General features: G+C 45.2%; 1 protein-coding gene across 2 annotated transcripts in view; it reads left to right on the top strand.

The window, feature by feature from the left end:
• NAT16 (N-acetyltransferase 16 (putative)) overlaps positions 1-13,318 on the top strand; it is a 58,462-nt gene that overhangs the window by 4,855 nt on the left and 40,289 nt on the right. Inside the window, exon 2 of one of the 2 annotated variants that reach the window (XM_033923580.1) lies at positions 1,400-1,519. The exons of the other annotated variant lie outside the window; for it this stretch is intronic. The gene's annotated coding sequence lies outside the window, so the exon portion shown is untranslated. The remainder of the gene's footprint in view (positions 1-1,399; positions 1,520-13,318) is intronic. 2 annotated transcript variants of the gene reach the window in all.

Here is a 13,318-nt window from a genome sequence, read left to right as displayed (position 1 = left end):
CCTACAAGAAACAGATCACTTGACTTCCTGTTACCCGACTGCTCCCCAGGTGAAACTTCACAATTTTCACTTTCTAGAACATTGGTTCTCAAACCTGTCTGGGGGAATGGGGGGGAACAACCAGCCAATTGGGTTTTCAGAATATCTCTAATGAATATGCATGCGCTAAAAATTCGTACGCAATCATTCAAGCTCACGACATAACATAAACAAAATACAATGAACTCGTTGCCTAAGCATCACAAATAAATAACATTGTTGTCTGGATATATCACAAATTTCACATCAACATCCTACGAAATAACTACTGAGCGAACCATGCTTTCAGTAAGTAGGCTTCTAAAACTAATTATTGATATATTCTATGGCAAGGTGCTCCATAAAAATGGAATCTTAATTTCTCCAATCTGACATGTTTAAACGTTGGCACGTCAAGGAGACATTTATCCATGGATCTTGGGTTTTAGGCTAGTCTATAGATTCTCAGGGTGGCAGTAATAAAACAATTTAAAAACATATCCCTCATAACACTGGAAACCAATGCAATTGCCTTCAAATTGGAGCAATCGGAGGTGGAGGCATGCAGTCTGTGTCATGCATATTCATTAAAAACATCCTGAAAACCCAACTGGCTAGTGGTCCTCCAGGACAGATTTGAGAATCACTCTTCTAGAATATACTCAGAGCCAAACCAATAGGTTAACATATATATTAGTAGGCAAGGAGGGAAGATGTTAGGACTGCTGGGGATTCAGAGTCTGAAATCAGATTTATGGGCTTTTAAAAAAAACCCCGGGGGACTTCAAACCGTGGGTTGGAGGCGTCAGTGTCAAATTCAATTTAAATTTGAGGCCAGTTATTTCACACAAAGATGAGCATTGTGTCATAAGGACGGAAAAACACCGAGAAAGAGCAAAGAAGTAAACTTTGGCTATTTCTGCCTCTGCTAAGGGTGTGAAAATTAAGTGTTCCCTGCTGGAGGGAACGTAGGGGTCTTGCATGCTCCTGCAAAGCACCGAAGAGACAGCTTGAAATATCTTTAGAGATTTTAGTTTTCAATGGGGTATTGGGGGAACAGAGTGACACTTCATGGTCTAAAATTCAGGGCTAGTGACTATTAGAATTGAGGCATAGGGGGAGAAAATGACACCCCAAGATCACACACAAAGTCAGTGTCAGAGTTGGGGATTAGAACTGAGGCAGAGGGGGGAGAAAGTGATACCTCAGGGCCCAGTGACAGCTGGGGATTAGAACTGAGGTCACGCTTGCTAGGCTTCTCCGCCACAGCCCTGAGTTCTGCTAGCTTTCCCTCTGAGACCGCAGCTTCTCTGCCATTCTTCGCCTCGGCGGATTATTTTAGTCCTCGTCTCATTAGAGTTTCTCTCTCCCTCTCTCTTAGATTTTCCTTGTTAATAACACCTTTCAGCCTGACTCCTTTTTATCCCGGAGAAACATTTCGCTGGCCCCCGTACTCACATCCGCTCTGCATCCCTCTTCTGGTCCCAGCTCTGCGTTGGAGGTGAGTCACAGACACGAGCCCCTCAAAATCTGCCTCCCACCCCTCAAATTTAGATTAAGGGCCATTTGTAGCAGCATCACTAAATAAATACATAATAAAGGGACTTAAAAAGTACAATCTACAGAGCAGAGAGCAACAAAGGCTCAGGGGTCACGTATGGTGAGAGAGGGGCTGCTCTTTGTGCTGTTTCAGTGTGAGACCTCATTTGCATAAACATTTCCACGGCCATGTTGCTTCATTTATGCAAATAGATACATAAACACACTGCAATTTTTGCATAATAATTTGTCTACGGGCGGGACCTCGTTTGTTTACTATTTGCATAAATAAGTGGCCTGTTGACAGACATCTGGTCTGAGCCAGCATCTTATGTCATGCAAAAAACAGAATGTACAAATTGTGCTGTCATTTCGGCTGCAGTGACACAAAGGACTCACTCTGGCCCTTTTTCTCCAACATGGCCCAGGGTGCTACATGCTTCAATACTGCTTCGACACGCGTAGGAATTCCATGAGTGCAGTGGTGTAGCGAGAGTGAGAGGCGCCGGGGGGGGGGGGGGGCGATGGCACCCTCCCCTGCCCTCATCTCCGTCATCCCCCCTTGCTCCTTTCCCGCTCCCTCTTCCGTCCGCCCCTTCCCTTCCCCAGATCATTAGTAGAACTTCAACGTGCTCCTCGAAAACCCCGTCGGCTCTCCCTCTGACGTCCCTTCATATGCGCGGCGCCCGGAAGTGATGCCAGTGGGAGAGATGACGCGGTCACGAGGAGCCCGCTGAAGTTGTTGTTCACGGCGGTGAACAATTAGAGGTGTGGGGGAAGGGAAGGGGGTGCGCGCGTGGCCAGGGGAAGGAGTGAGAAGAGGCGGGGTGCAGAGAGGAGGAGAGGGGCTGGCGCCCCCACCAACATGGCACCCGGGGTGGACCACCCTCCCCGCATACTATGCCACTGTATGAGCGTCGGAGCAACGTCGGAGCAGCGTAGGCGCATTTAGCGCTCTGGGCCACATTAGAAAACTCTACCACAGCTTAATAACCTCAGCACCCTGAGGTTGCGGGTTCAAACCCCGTGCTGTTCCCTGAGCAAGTCACTTAAACCTCCACTGCTGCAGATACATTAGACAGATTGTGAGCCCACCAGGATAGATAGGGAAAATGCTTGAAGTACATGTATGTCAACCGCTTTGAGTGTACAAGTTCCAATCCAATCCTAGTAAAAGGGTCTGTGAGGTAACACATGACCCCTCAAAAGACACAGGCAGTGTCCGAATAGCAGTCCTACCTAGGAAAGATATTACACCAGACCCTGAAACACAAATACACCTCCCATGAGATAAAACAGAGCCGGTTGGCCACACGTATTCCATCTTAATAGAACATCGCACATCCAACCCAGAACGGTTAAAAAGCTCAGCTGTTTGTTGCTGCCTTTTTGTGATCTATTGGTAGATAATTGAAGAAAAGAATCTGTTTAATCATGTCTGCTATTTTAATCTTGTGATTTATGAGGTGACATTTGAAGAGAAGAAATTGTTTAATTAGGTAGATTTTATGGCCTGGTTTGTTTTTATCTTATGTATGTTTTAATTGATGTAAACTGTTTAGTTTTATTGTAAATGTTATATTAAAAAAAAAAAAAAAAAAGGTTTTTTGTTATAACATTTTATTGAAGGAAACAAGTAAATATACAATAATATAAAACAAATAGATATGCATTACGATTAAATTCACAATTATGATATTTCCATAAATATTTCTATCATTCCTCCAAAATATGTATCCATATGACCTATTTCAACCCCCCCTATTCCCTTCCCCCATCCCCCTAAGGAAATAGAAATAAAAACTGGCCAGACACTCCATGGAATCACTGAATTTAGTGAATCCTTCTTTCCTTTTGTTCCATCCCCTACCTCTCATGCTCTTCCCCCCCCCCCCTGCGCCCTCTTTCCTCCAGAACCCCTTATGTTTTCGTTCTTCCTCATCTCTTCCTCTCATTCTTTTCCCCTGCCCCAGCCTCTCCTGCTGTTACTCTTTACCCTCTCTCAGCTCCATCCTCTCACTGTCTCCTTGTCGCTTGTCGCCTCAACCAGTAGGACCTGAAACCACTGTGATTCCTGGAAGGGGTATGTGGTCTGGTGTGGGCTGCCTGCCTCTCCTGCACTTGCAGAGCTGCAAAATTACCTAGTTCCAGAAGAGAGATTTGGGGCTGGTCTTAGATTTCTAACAGGCCCATCCTGGTGCATTATGGAATCTGCAGTACTGATTTCAGTAGGTAGCATCAGAGACTACAAATCCCACACTTTGGGGTTTCCTGGAACTGGATAATTTGACAACTCTTCCTCCCCCTTTCCCCTGGTAACCAATCCAAGAGCTTCCAAATTACCCAGTTGCAGGGGGTAAGATTTTAGGTCAATTCTGGATTTCTAGCATCCTCATCCTGATGCTTAATGGGAACTGCAGTGCCAGTACTAGATTTATGTATTTCTTTTTTTACATTATATTACATTAATAATAATAATAATTTTATTTCTTATATACCTCCAAAGCCATAGTAGTTTGAGGCGGTTTACAACGAAGAAGGGCTGGACAACCTGCGAAAATGGTATAAAGGTACAATCAGAGAAAATGTGTACTAGGGAAGAAAATGGTACAAACAGAGAAAATAGGAACAATCAGCGAACAGTGGTACAATCGGCGAAAAAAATGGTATAGTCAGCTACAAAAGGTACAATTAGGGCAAAATGGTACAGGGAAAAAGGTCAAGACAATCTGCGTATAGGGGTATTAGGGTGTGAATTGGGTGAATAGATTAGTTTTTAGTAGTTTCCTGAAGTCTAAGTAGGATAAAGTGCGAGAGATGATATGGGCCAGCCAGTTGTTGAGCTGACCTGCTTGGAAGGCAAGAGTTCTGTTTAGATAACTTTTGTAATGGCAGGCCTTTAGGGTAGGATAGCTGAACAGGTGGGTTCTGCACGTGAGTTTGGATGGGCGGTCTAGGATGAAATGGGATACCAAGTAAAGGGGGGCCGAGCCAAGGATGGATTTGAAACAGAGACAGGCGAACTTGAATTGTACTCTTGCTTCCAGGGGTAGCCAGTGAAGTTTGTGATAGTAGGGAGTTAGGTGTTCCCATTTTTTTAGTCCGAAGATCAGTTGGATTGCCGTGTTTTGGAAGATTCGCAATCTTTGAGTGGTTTTTTTAAAGATCCCAGGTAGATGATGTTGCAATAGTCGAGTAGACTTAAGATGGAGGATTGCACAAGTAGGCGGAATGAGGGAGCGTCAAAGTACTTTCTAATGGTTCTTAGCTTCCATAAGGTGGCGAAGCCTTTTTTGATCTGAAGGTTGGTGTGAGCTTCGAAGGTAAGGTTGCAGTCGAGAGTCAGTCCAAGAATTTTTAAGGAGTTTGTTATGGGAAAGACTTGGCCATTCAGGGAGATTGAGGTGTCTTTGATTTTGTCGTTTGGACTCGCCAGGAAGAATTTGGTTTTATCTGAGTTGAGTTTCAGTTTGAAGTCGGCCATCCATAGTTCGATTTGCGTTAGGATTGAAGCTAGGTAATTATTTATCTCGGAGTTATGTTGGTTAGGGGGAAGATTAAGGTGATGTCATCAGCATATATGTAGAATTTGATTTTCAAGTTTAGCAGTAGATTACCTAGGGCGACCAGGTAGATGTTGAATAGAGTGGGGGACAGGGGGGAGCTCTGTGGGACTCCGCTGGTGTTGGCCCAGCTGGCGGAATGGGAATTGTCACTGTAGACTTGGAAAGAGCGTTGACCAAGGAAACCCCGGAACCATTTTATGACATTGCCTGTGAGGCCGATAGACTCCAAACAGTCCAGGAGAATGGCATGGTCCACCAGGTCAAAGGCGCTACTAAGATCAAATTGCAGGACTAGTGCACTAGTGCCTTGGCTGAACAGGTTATGAAGGTAGTCTACCAGAGAAGCGATGACAGTTTCAGTGCTGTGTCCGGAGCGGAAACCTGACTGGTTGTCGTTTAGAATGTTGAATTTGTCCAGGTAGGTTGTTAAATCTTGGTTGACCAGACCTTCCACCAATTTTGTAAAGAAGGGTATGTTCGCAGTGGGTCTGTAGTTGGATACAAGGGAGATGGGATCTTTGGGGTTTTTGATAATTGGAGTGATAAGTATTTGGCCTAGGTCCGCATGGAATGAGCCTGATTGTAGCTGGGAGGAGAGCCAGGAATATAATTTGGTTTTGAAGGAGGTCGGGGCAACTTTCATTACATTTGGTGGACAGCAATCAAGTTTGCAGTGGGAATTGGCATATTTTAAGTAGAATTTGCAGAATTGTTGCCAGGTGGGGGTGGTGAAGTTGTTCCAGAGTAAATCCGCCCTGGTTTCGTCGTCATGAGACTGAGTGACAAGATAGTTCAGATGGTTGGTGGAGGTTGTAGGTAGGGTGGATCTGAGATTGGAAATTTTGTTATTGAAGAATGCGGCCAGGTCGTTGGCCGGTGGGGGGGGAGTCTGAGGAAGGGCGGGTAAGGGATTGGATGTGGTAGAGGTGGTTGACTATTTTGAATAGGTTTTTGATATTGGGGTTAGGGGATCCAATTTTTTGGGCGTAGAAGTTAGTGCGTTTGGTAGGTTATCAGATGTTTGTAGTCTTTTAGTTTTGTTCTCCAGTTGGCTCTGTCTTTGTTGTCATTGGATTTCAGCCAAAGTCTTTCCAATTTTCGAAGTTCCCGTTTAACTGATCCAAGTTCGGCGTCAAACCAGCCATCCAGAATTTTGTTTCTCAGTTTCTTTGTTTTGTAGGGGGCCATTGTATTTAGGATCTGTGTGCTTGTGTTTGTCCAGTCGTCGACCGTAAAAGAATCTGGGTCAGGGTTGGAAGAGATGTCGTAGTGGGACCAGAATTCCACTGGGTTGATTAAGCCTCTTGTGGATGTTACCTTTTTAGGCCTATTTGCCGTCTTTGGGTTGGGTAGGTGGCGTCTTGTTTACCAGTTGAGGTGGAAATTGCATAATCTGTGGTCTGACTATAGGGAATCTGTCCAGGTAGCTTGTTCCCAGAGAATCTTGGGATGGAATTGTTCTTTGGTGGAAAAGGTTACTAGGTCTAGGTGGTGGCCTTTGTGGTGGGTTTTTACCGGGGTCGGGGTGAAAAAGTCTACAGAGGAGATGAGGTCTTTTGTGTTGTTCTGTTCCATCTGTTCTAGGTGTATGTTCAGATCCCCGCTCAGAAGATTGTAGGGACCTGTAATTGAGTTGGTGAGGAGGAATTCTGAAAAGTTGTCTTTAGCAGTGGGCCATTTCTTGGGAGGGATGTAGAATAAGGTGAGAATTAGGCCATCTTCTAGTTGGTCAGATTGGAGTTTGCAAGAAAGAATTTCTAGGTCTGAGGAGGATTTCGAGGCTAAGATGGTGGACTTGAATGGATCTCTTACTATGATGGCTAATCCTCCTCCTCTTCCCCAGGATCTGGGTAGTGATGAGATTTTAAACCCTGGTGGGAGACACTCGCGAATTATGATATCGGTGTCGGAAATCAACCACGTTTCAGTTAGAAGGACAAAGTCAGGTTTAATCTCTTCTAGCCAATCTTTAACCAGCTGGGTTTTGTTCCTGATAGATCGGATGTTTAAGTAGAAACCTTTTACTTTTTTGTGCAGAGGGGTGTCGATGGGGGAGGGGAGGGGGATTTCTATTCCGCCATTACCTTTCGGTTCAAAGCGGATTACAAAAAGAGTTGAGGAGGGAAGATTACAAAGTTAGAACAGAGATCGATTCCAAGAAAGGGTTAGGTAGGATCAGGGGTTAGGAAGAGGGTAGTAAGAGGGAGGTATTCGTGGTCTTAAGCTTTATTCATTTACAGTCTAAATGGTTTACATTCAGGTACTCAAGAAATTTTTTTTCTGTCTATCCCGGTGGGCTCACATTCTATCTAATGTACCTGGGGCAATGGGGGGATTAAGTGACTTGCCCAGGGTCAGAGAGAGCAGTGTGAGATTTAGACCTGGTGAGGCCCTGAGCTTTATAAAGCTTGGAAGCCTCTTGTTAATAAGTTACACCTGTATTTCTCAACATGCGGTATGCATACCCTTAGGGGTGTGCAGGCCACTTGTTGGGGGTACGCAACTTGGCCACCAGCGAGGATATTCCCGCCCATTCGAACATGCCGCCGGGGATCTCGCCTTCCTGCCACCCTCTGCCGCTGCCGGGGATCCCTCCCTACCTCCTTGCCCGCCCGTCTCCCCTCCTGAAGCCAACCTAGTTCTTGTTCAAACCGCACTTGCTCCTTCAGTCTTCCTTGTAGGGATGGTGCAGGCAGCAATTTCTACACTGCATGTAAGTAGCTGACCTGGAAACCTTCTCTCCGATGTCAGAGTTAACATCAGAGGGAAGGCTTGTGGATCTGCCACGTGCAGCATGTGAATTGCTGCCTGCGCCGTCCATGCAAGGAGCGTCGCTGAAGACTGAAGGAGCGAGTGCGGCTCAAATGAGAACTGGGTCGGCTTTGGGGACGGGGTGGGCAAGCAGGGAGGGAGGGATCTCCGGCAGTGGCAGGGGGTGGGAAGAAAGTCAAGATTCCTGGAGGCAGCGTTGGCTTCTATGGATGGGCGGCTACTTATGTGCAGGGAGGGGGGCAAGAACTTGACACAGATGGAAGAGAGGAGCATGAACATGGGACACAGAAGGGAGGAAGGAAGGGGGCACTAACTTGGGACATAGGTGGGAGGGAATAGAAAGGGAGGATTGTTGGGTACGAGTGTGTGAGTGAGCGGGAAAGTTGGTGGCACATAGAGAAAGGAAGAAAGAGGAATATTGCTCATAGAGAGAGGAGAGAGAGATGCATGGGAGAGAAAAGGATAAGAGGGAGAAATGTTGAATATGGTGGTGGAGATTGAAGGGGTCCATATTGAAGGGGATTGCAAGGGGAGGAATGTTGTACACAGTGATAGAGGGAAAGATGTGGCATTGTGCTAGAGAGAGGTGACAGAAGAAGAAATGGGCATGGGGTTGGTGGGCAATGGTGAAAAATGCTGCACATGATCCGGGGAATGAGAGAGGGAGAAATGTTGGATGTGACTGTAGAGTAGGTAGGAGAGATGCCTGAATCTCTCAAGACAGATGGACAGTGAAAGAAATAGACAGGGAGACTTGTTGCCAATAGGGGTGGAGGAGAGAGGAAGAAAAGTTGGACTCATGGAGGGACAGAGCCAGATGTTAGTTGGGGAAAGGAATGAGGTCCAGAGGAGAGGAAGCGTGCAGGAGGCAGAAAGTGTTGGACTTATGGAGAGAGTGAGTGAGAGATGGATGCTGAGAGCAGAGAGGAGGGAAGGAGAAATGTCACACTCAGGGGAATGGGGGTAGGGCAGAGAGCAAAAAGTTGGACTCATGGAGGGACAGAGCCAGATGTTAGTTGGGGAAAGGAATGAGGTCCAGAGGAGAGGAAGCATGCAGGAGGCAGAAAGTGTTGGACTTATGGAGAGAGTGAGTGAGAGATGGATGGGGAGAGCAGAGAGGAGGGAAGGAGAAATGTCACACTCAGGGGAATGGGGAGAGGGCAGAGAGCAAAAAGTTGAACTCATGGAGGGAGAGAGAGAGATGGTTGGGGGAGGGAATGAGGACTGGAGGAGAGGAATTATGCAGGAGGCAGAGAGAAAGAGATGTTGGACTGGTGGAAAGGAGGAAGAAATGTTGGATGTGGCAGCAGAGGGAGTGGTAGAGATGCACCCTGGATCTCTTTCTCTCTCTCTTTCCCCACTCCCTTTGCAACAAGGGAGGAAATGAGAGGACTAAAAGAGAGAGGGAGACTTGTTGCCAATGGGGGTAGAGGAGATAGGAAGAAAAGCTGGACTCATGGAGAGACAGAGAGAGATGTTGGTTGGGGAATGGAATGAGGTTTGGAGTAGAGGAAGCATGCACGAGGCAGAAAGAAAGAAATATTAGATGTACAGTCAGAAGGAAGTGCAAGCAGAGACTCCTGAAATCATCAGACAGCAAAGGTAGGAAAAATTATTTTATTTTCAGTTTAGTGATCGAAATGTGTCAATTTTGAGAATTTGTAACTGCCATTTATATTTTGCATTATATTTATCTATTTTTCTATAGTTGTTACTGAGGTGTATATTTGAAATATCACCCCATAAAGAGTGTAGACGCTTGAAGAGCTGAGACATATATTTCTTCTGGAATAATGAAATATATGTCCCAGCAATTCAAGCGTCTACCCCAGGGGTAGGGAGCTCCGGTCCTCGAGAGCCGTATTCCAGTCGGGTTTTCAGGATTTCCCCAATGAATAAGCATTGAAAGCAGTGCATGCAAATAGATCGCATACATATTCATTGGGGAAATCCTGAAAACCCGACTGGAATACGGCTCTTGAGGACCGGAGTTCCCTACCCCTGGTCTACACTCTTTATAGGGTGATATTTGGTTTGTGGTGTACTTAGAATTCCCTTTCTTTGTGTATTGTATTTGATTGCATATTTTAAAGTCATCTGCCTTGAACTCTTGAAAAAAAACTCAAATATAAATGATAACATTTTCTCTGTGTACAGTGTGCTTTGTGTTTTGTAAATATTGTAGTTGCCATTATGTATTAAGATTATATTGTGTGCATATGAAAAATGGGTGGAAGAAATTGCATTACAATTAGTACTATTATTATGGGGGTGGGTCAGGGATGGAGCCTGGGCGGGTCTGGGGTGGAGCTTGAGCAGGGTACTTGGTTGATGTTTATTAGACTTAGGGGGTACTTGGCTTGAAAAAGTTGAGAAATACTAAGTTACACCATATCGTAGACTCTAGAAATAATGTGTAAATGGAATTTTTTTTAATTCATTATAGCGTACATTGATAAAATGCTGACAAAATTAGTACCGTATTTTTTGGACCATAAGATGAACTTTTGCCACCCCCAAAAAGGGGGTGCGTCTTATGGACCGAATACACTATGCCCCCCCAATACCTTTTTTAGTGGTGGTCCTTCCCATCACACTAAAGACGCTGCTTCGCGGCCTTCCCATGCTCTGATTTCCTCTGCCGGCGTCTCTGATGATGTGGGCGCTGCTGGAGCCGGGAGGTTTGTGCGTCTCATGGTGGGAGGGTCAATGGGGGTTCGTGTGCGCCGGGAAAGGGGGTGACGATGGCGGCAAATTTTCAGAGTCGGCACGTGTTCTCGGGCTGCCTTCGGGGCTCCATGTCCGTGCTGCCTGTGTTGGAGGGTTGTGTCGGGGCGGGGTTCCTGTGGCCAATTCCCTTGTGGAAGGCGCTGTGTCGGGGCTTCTGCTGGACACTGGCCTGTTGGCACGGCGTTGTGCGCATGTGAGGAGTAACAGGGCGGCGGGCAGGGAGAGAGCTTGCCTGCACTTTCTCCAGCGGTTGGTGATTGAGAGTGGGAGGAGGGGAGTGGCCAGAGTGTTCCCTGCCGCAGGGTTCTAAAATAGAATCCGGCCACAGATCATAAAACACGGCCGCAGGGATCATGAAACCTAAGTGCGCATGCGCGCTTAGGGTTTTATTATATAGGATATTTTTTTTAAATAAATTCACATATTTAAAAATTTCATTCCATATAATACATATTATCAAATAATATTATCATTCCTTCAATCATTTTATATTATAAACCATAATCCCTCATTATCACCCCCTCTCTCCCCTTCCATCCTCCCTCCCTCCCTTTCTCCCCTCCTTCCTTCCCCATACACCCTCCTTCCAACCCATTTCCTTTTTTCCATCCCACCCCTTCTATCCCATTCCCCCTTCCCTCCATCCCATTTTCTTTTCCCCCTTCCCAGATAAAAGGTGCCCACAATTTTTTTTAAATCACTTTTATTAACTCCCCCTTTTACTAAGCCCAACAGTGCAGGACGGAGCGGTAAATGCTTGAACACCCAAGGGAACTGAATGGGCGTTGGAGCATTTGCCGTGTGGCACTCGGCTATGCAGCTTAGTTAAAAGAGGCCCAATCTGTTACAATGAACTTGTTTATAAAACCAGAAAACTGATAAGCCTGAAAACAGGAAATTTGTGCATAAAATATTACCTTAATTCATTACATATGAAGCCATTTTAAAAGTACAGATTTTTGGTAAGGCAGCAGCTTGTGAGATATTTGGTCAAGGGAGATTTCTCTTGTTTCAAGCATTTATGATAGGTCATAAATGTATTATGCAGTATTGGTTTTGGCATTGGAGGAATCAATTACATCGTTTACTGCTATTTGAGGTTTGGGAGGTTCGTAAATCTCCTAATGTACTTGTCTTTTTATGAAAACTTGGGATCCATATATTCAGAAGCTTTCACCTAAAGCAAGAAGTTTAATTCTTAATTATTTACACTGACGCTATGGTTTTCTTAATTGTATTCCAAAACTTGTCTGTTTTTGTCACCTTTCATCCTGGAAGGGGTAGGGAGAATGGGTTGGAGGGTTTGGGGAATGGGATGGAGGGGGAAAAAGGGATTGAGTTGGAGGGTGGGGGAAGGGGAGGGAGGGAGAGGGAAATGGGAGAGGGGATGATAAAGGGGGGGTTATGGTTTATAATATAAAATGTTTGGAGGAATGATAATTTTATTTGATAATATGCAAGTGTATATATAGATTATATGGAGTGGAATATTTAAATAAATGAATTTATTTGTAAAAATATTTTTATACTTTATATGAATGTAATTTTGTTCCTTCAGTAAAAAATGTTTGGATATAAAAAGTACAGATGACAGTAATTCCACCTCTCAAACATTTAAACGAGTTTGATAAAAAGCCACATAAACATTTTCAGAGCCTCCCCCAAATTCTGAACTTTTGTGAGGTTCCTACAGATTATAGGGCCCTAAATTGTTGCTTATGTAGTGTATTAAGCTAAGGGACATTGAGCGAATAGGGTATGGACATTTTAGGTTAGGTAGGGAACACTTTCAGGTCATGGACCTGGAGGGCCGCCGCGGGAGCGGACTGCCGGGCACGATGGACCCCCTGGTCTGACCCGGCAGAGGCCATGCTTATGTTCTTATGTTCCCAGACGTCCTGATTACCCCAGACGGCTTTTAGGTAAACCCAGCCCTGGGGACCTGCAATACTGATGTCAATGAATGGAGCGGAGACCTACGGGTCTGATGAGGGCAGTGGGACCAGACACACGAAAATGCTTCATGCAAAGATACTGTTTGTTATGGATTTCAGTTTTTTGTTTGAAAAAATTAGACTGAAAAAGAATGCAATCTGACAAGACAGTAAAACCCGGATGTCTCAATCCGTCCTCCTTATTTCCATTGCTTTCACTGGAAGTAAAACCCGGAGGTCTCAATCCATCCTCCTTACTGTCATTGCTTTCACTGGAAGTAAAACCCTGAGGTCTCAATCCGTCCTCCTTATTTCCATTGCTTTTACTGGAAGTAAAACCCGGAGGTCTCAATCCATCCTCCTTACTGTCATTGCTTTCACTGGAAGTAAAACCCGGAGGTCTCAATCCGTCCTCCTTACTTCCATTGCTTTCACTATGAATAAAACCCGGATGTCTCAATCCGTCCTCCTTACTTCCATTGCTTTCAATGGAAGTAAAACCTGGATGTCTCAATCCGTCCTCTTTTTTCTAGAGCCAAATGGTAATCCTAGCAATGTGTAGTCCTTGACCCTACCGATTGAAATCAGTGCTGCGGGTTTTATGGGTCTAATGCATTAAGATGTGGTGGGCAGAAATCCAGGACTGGCCTATAATCTCCTTCCTAGAGAATGACACGGTGACAGAATTCATCACCGTTCCCGTCCCTGTAGATAACCGTGGGAAACCATCCCCATGTCATTCTATGAGGAGAGAAGGAA

This window comes from Geotrypetes seraphini, chromosome 16 (assembly GCF_902459505.1).
Source record: "Geotrypetes seraphini chromosome 16, aGeoSer1.1, whole genome shotgun sequence".
In the NCBI taxonomy this organism is placed as follows: domain Eukaryota; kingdom Metazoa; phylum Chordata; class Amphibia; order Gymnophiona; family Dermophiidae; genus Geotrypetes; species Geotrypetes seraphini.
The sequence above is the reverse complement of the archived record's forward strand: the minus strand, read 5'-3'. Positions and strand labels throughout refer to the sequence as shown.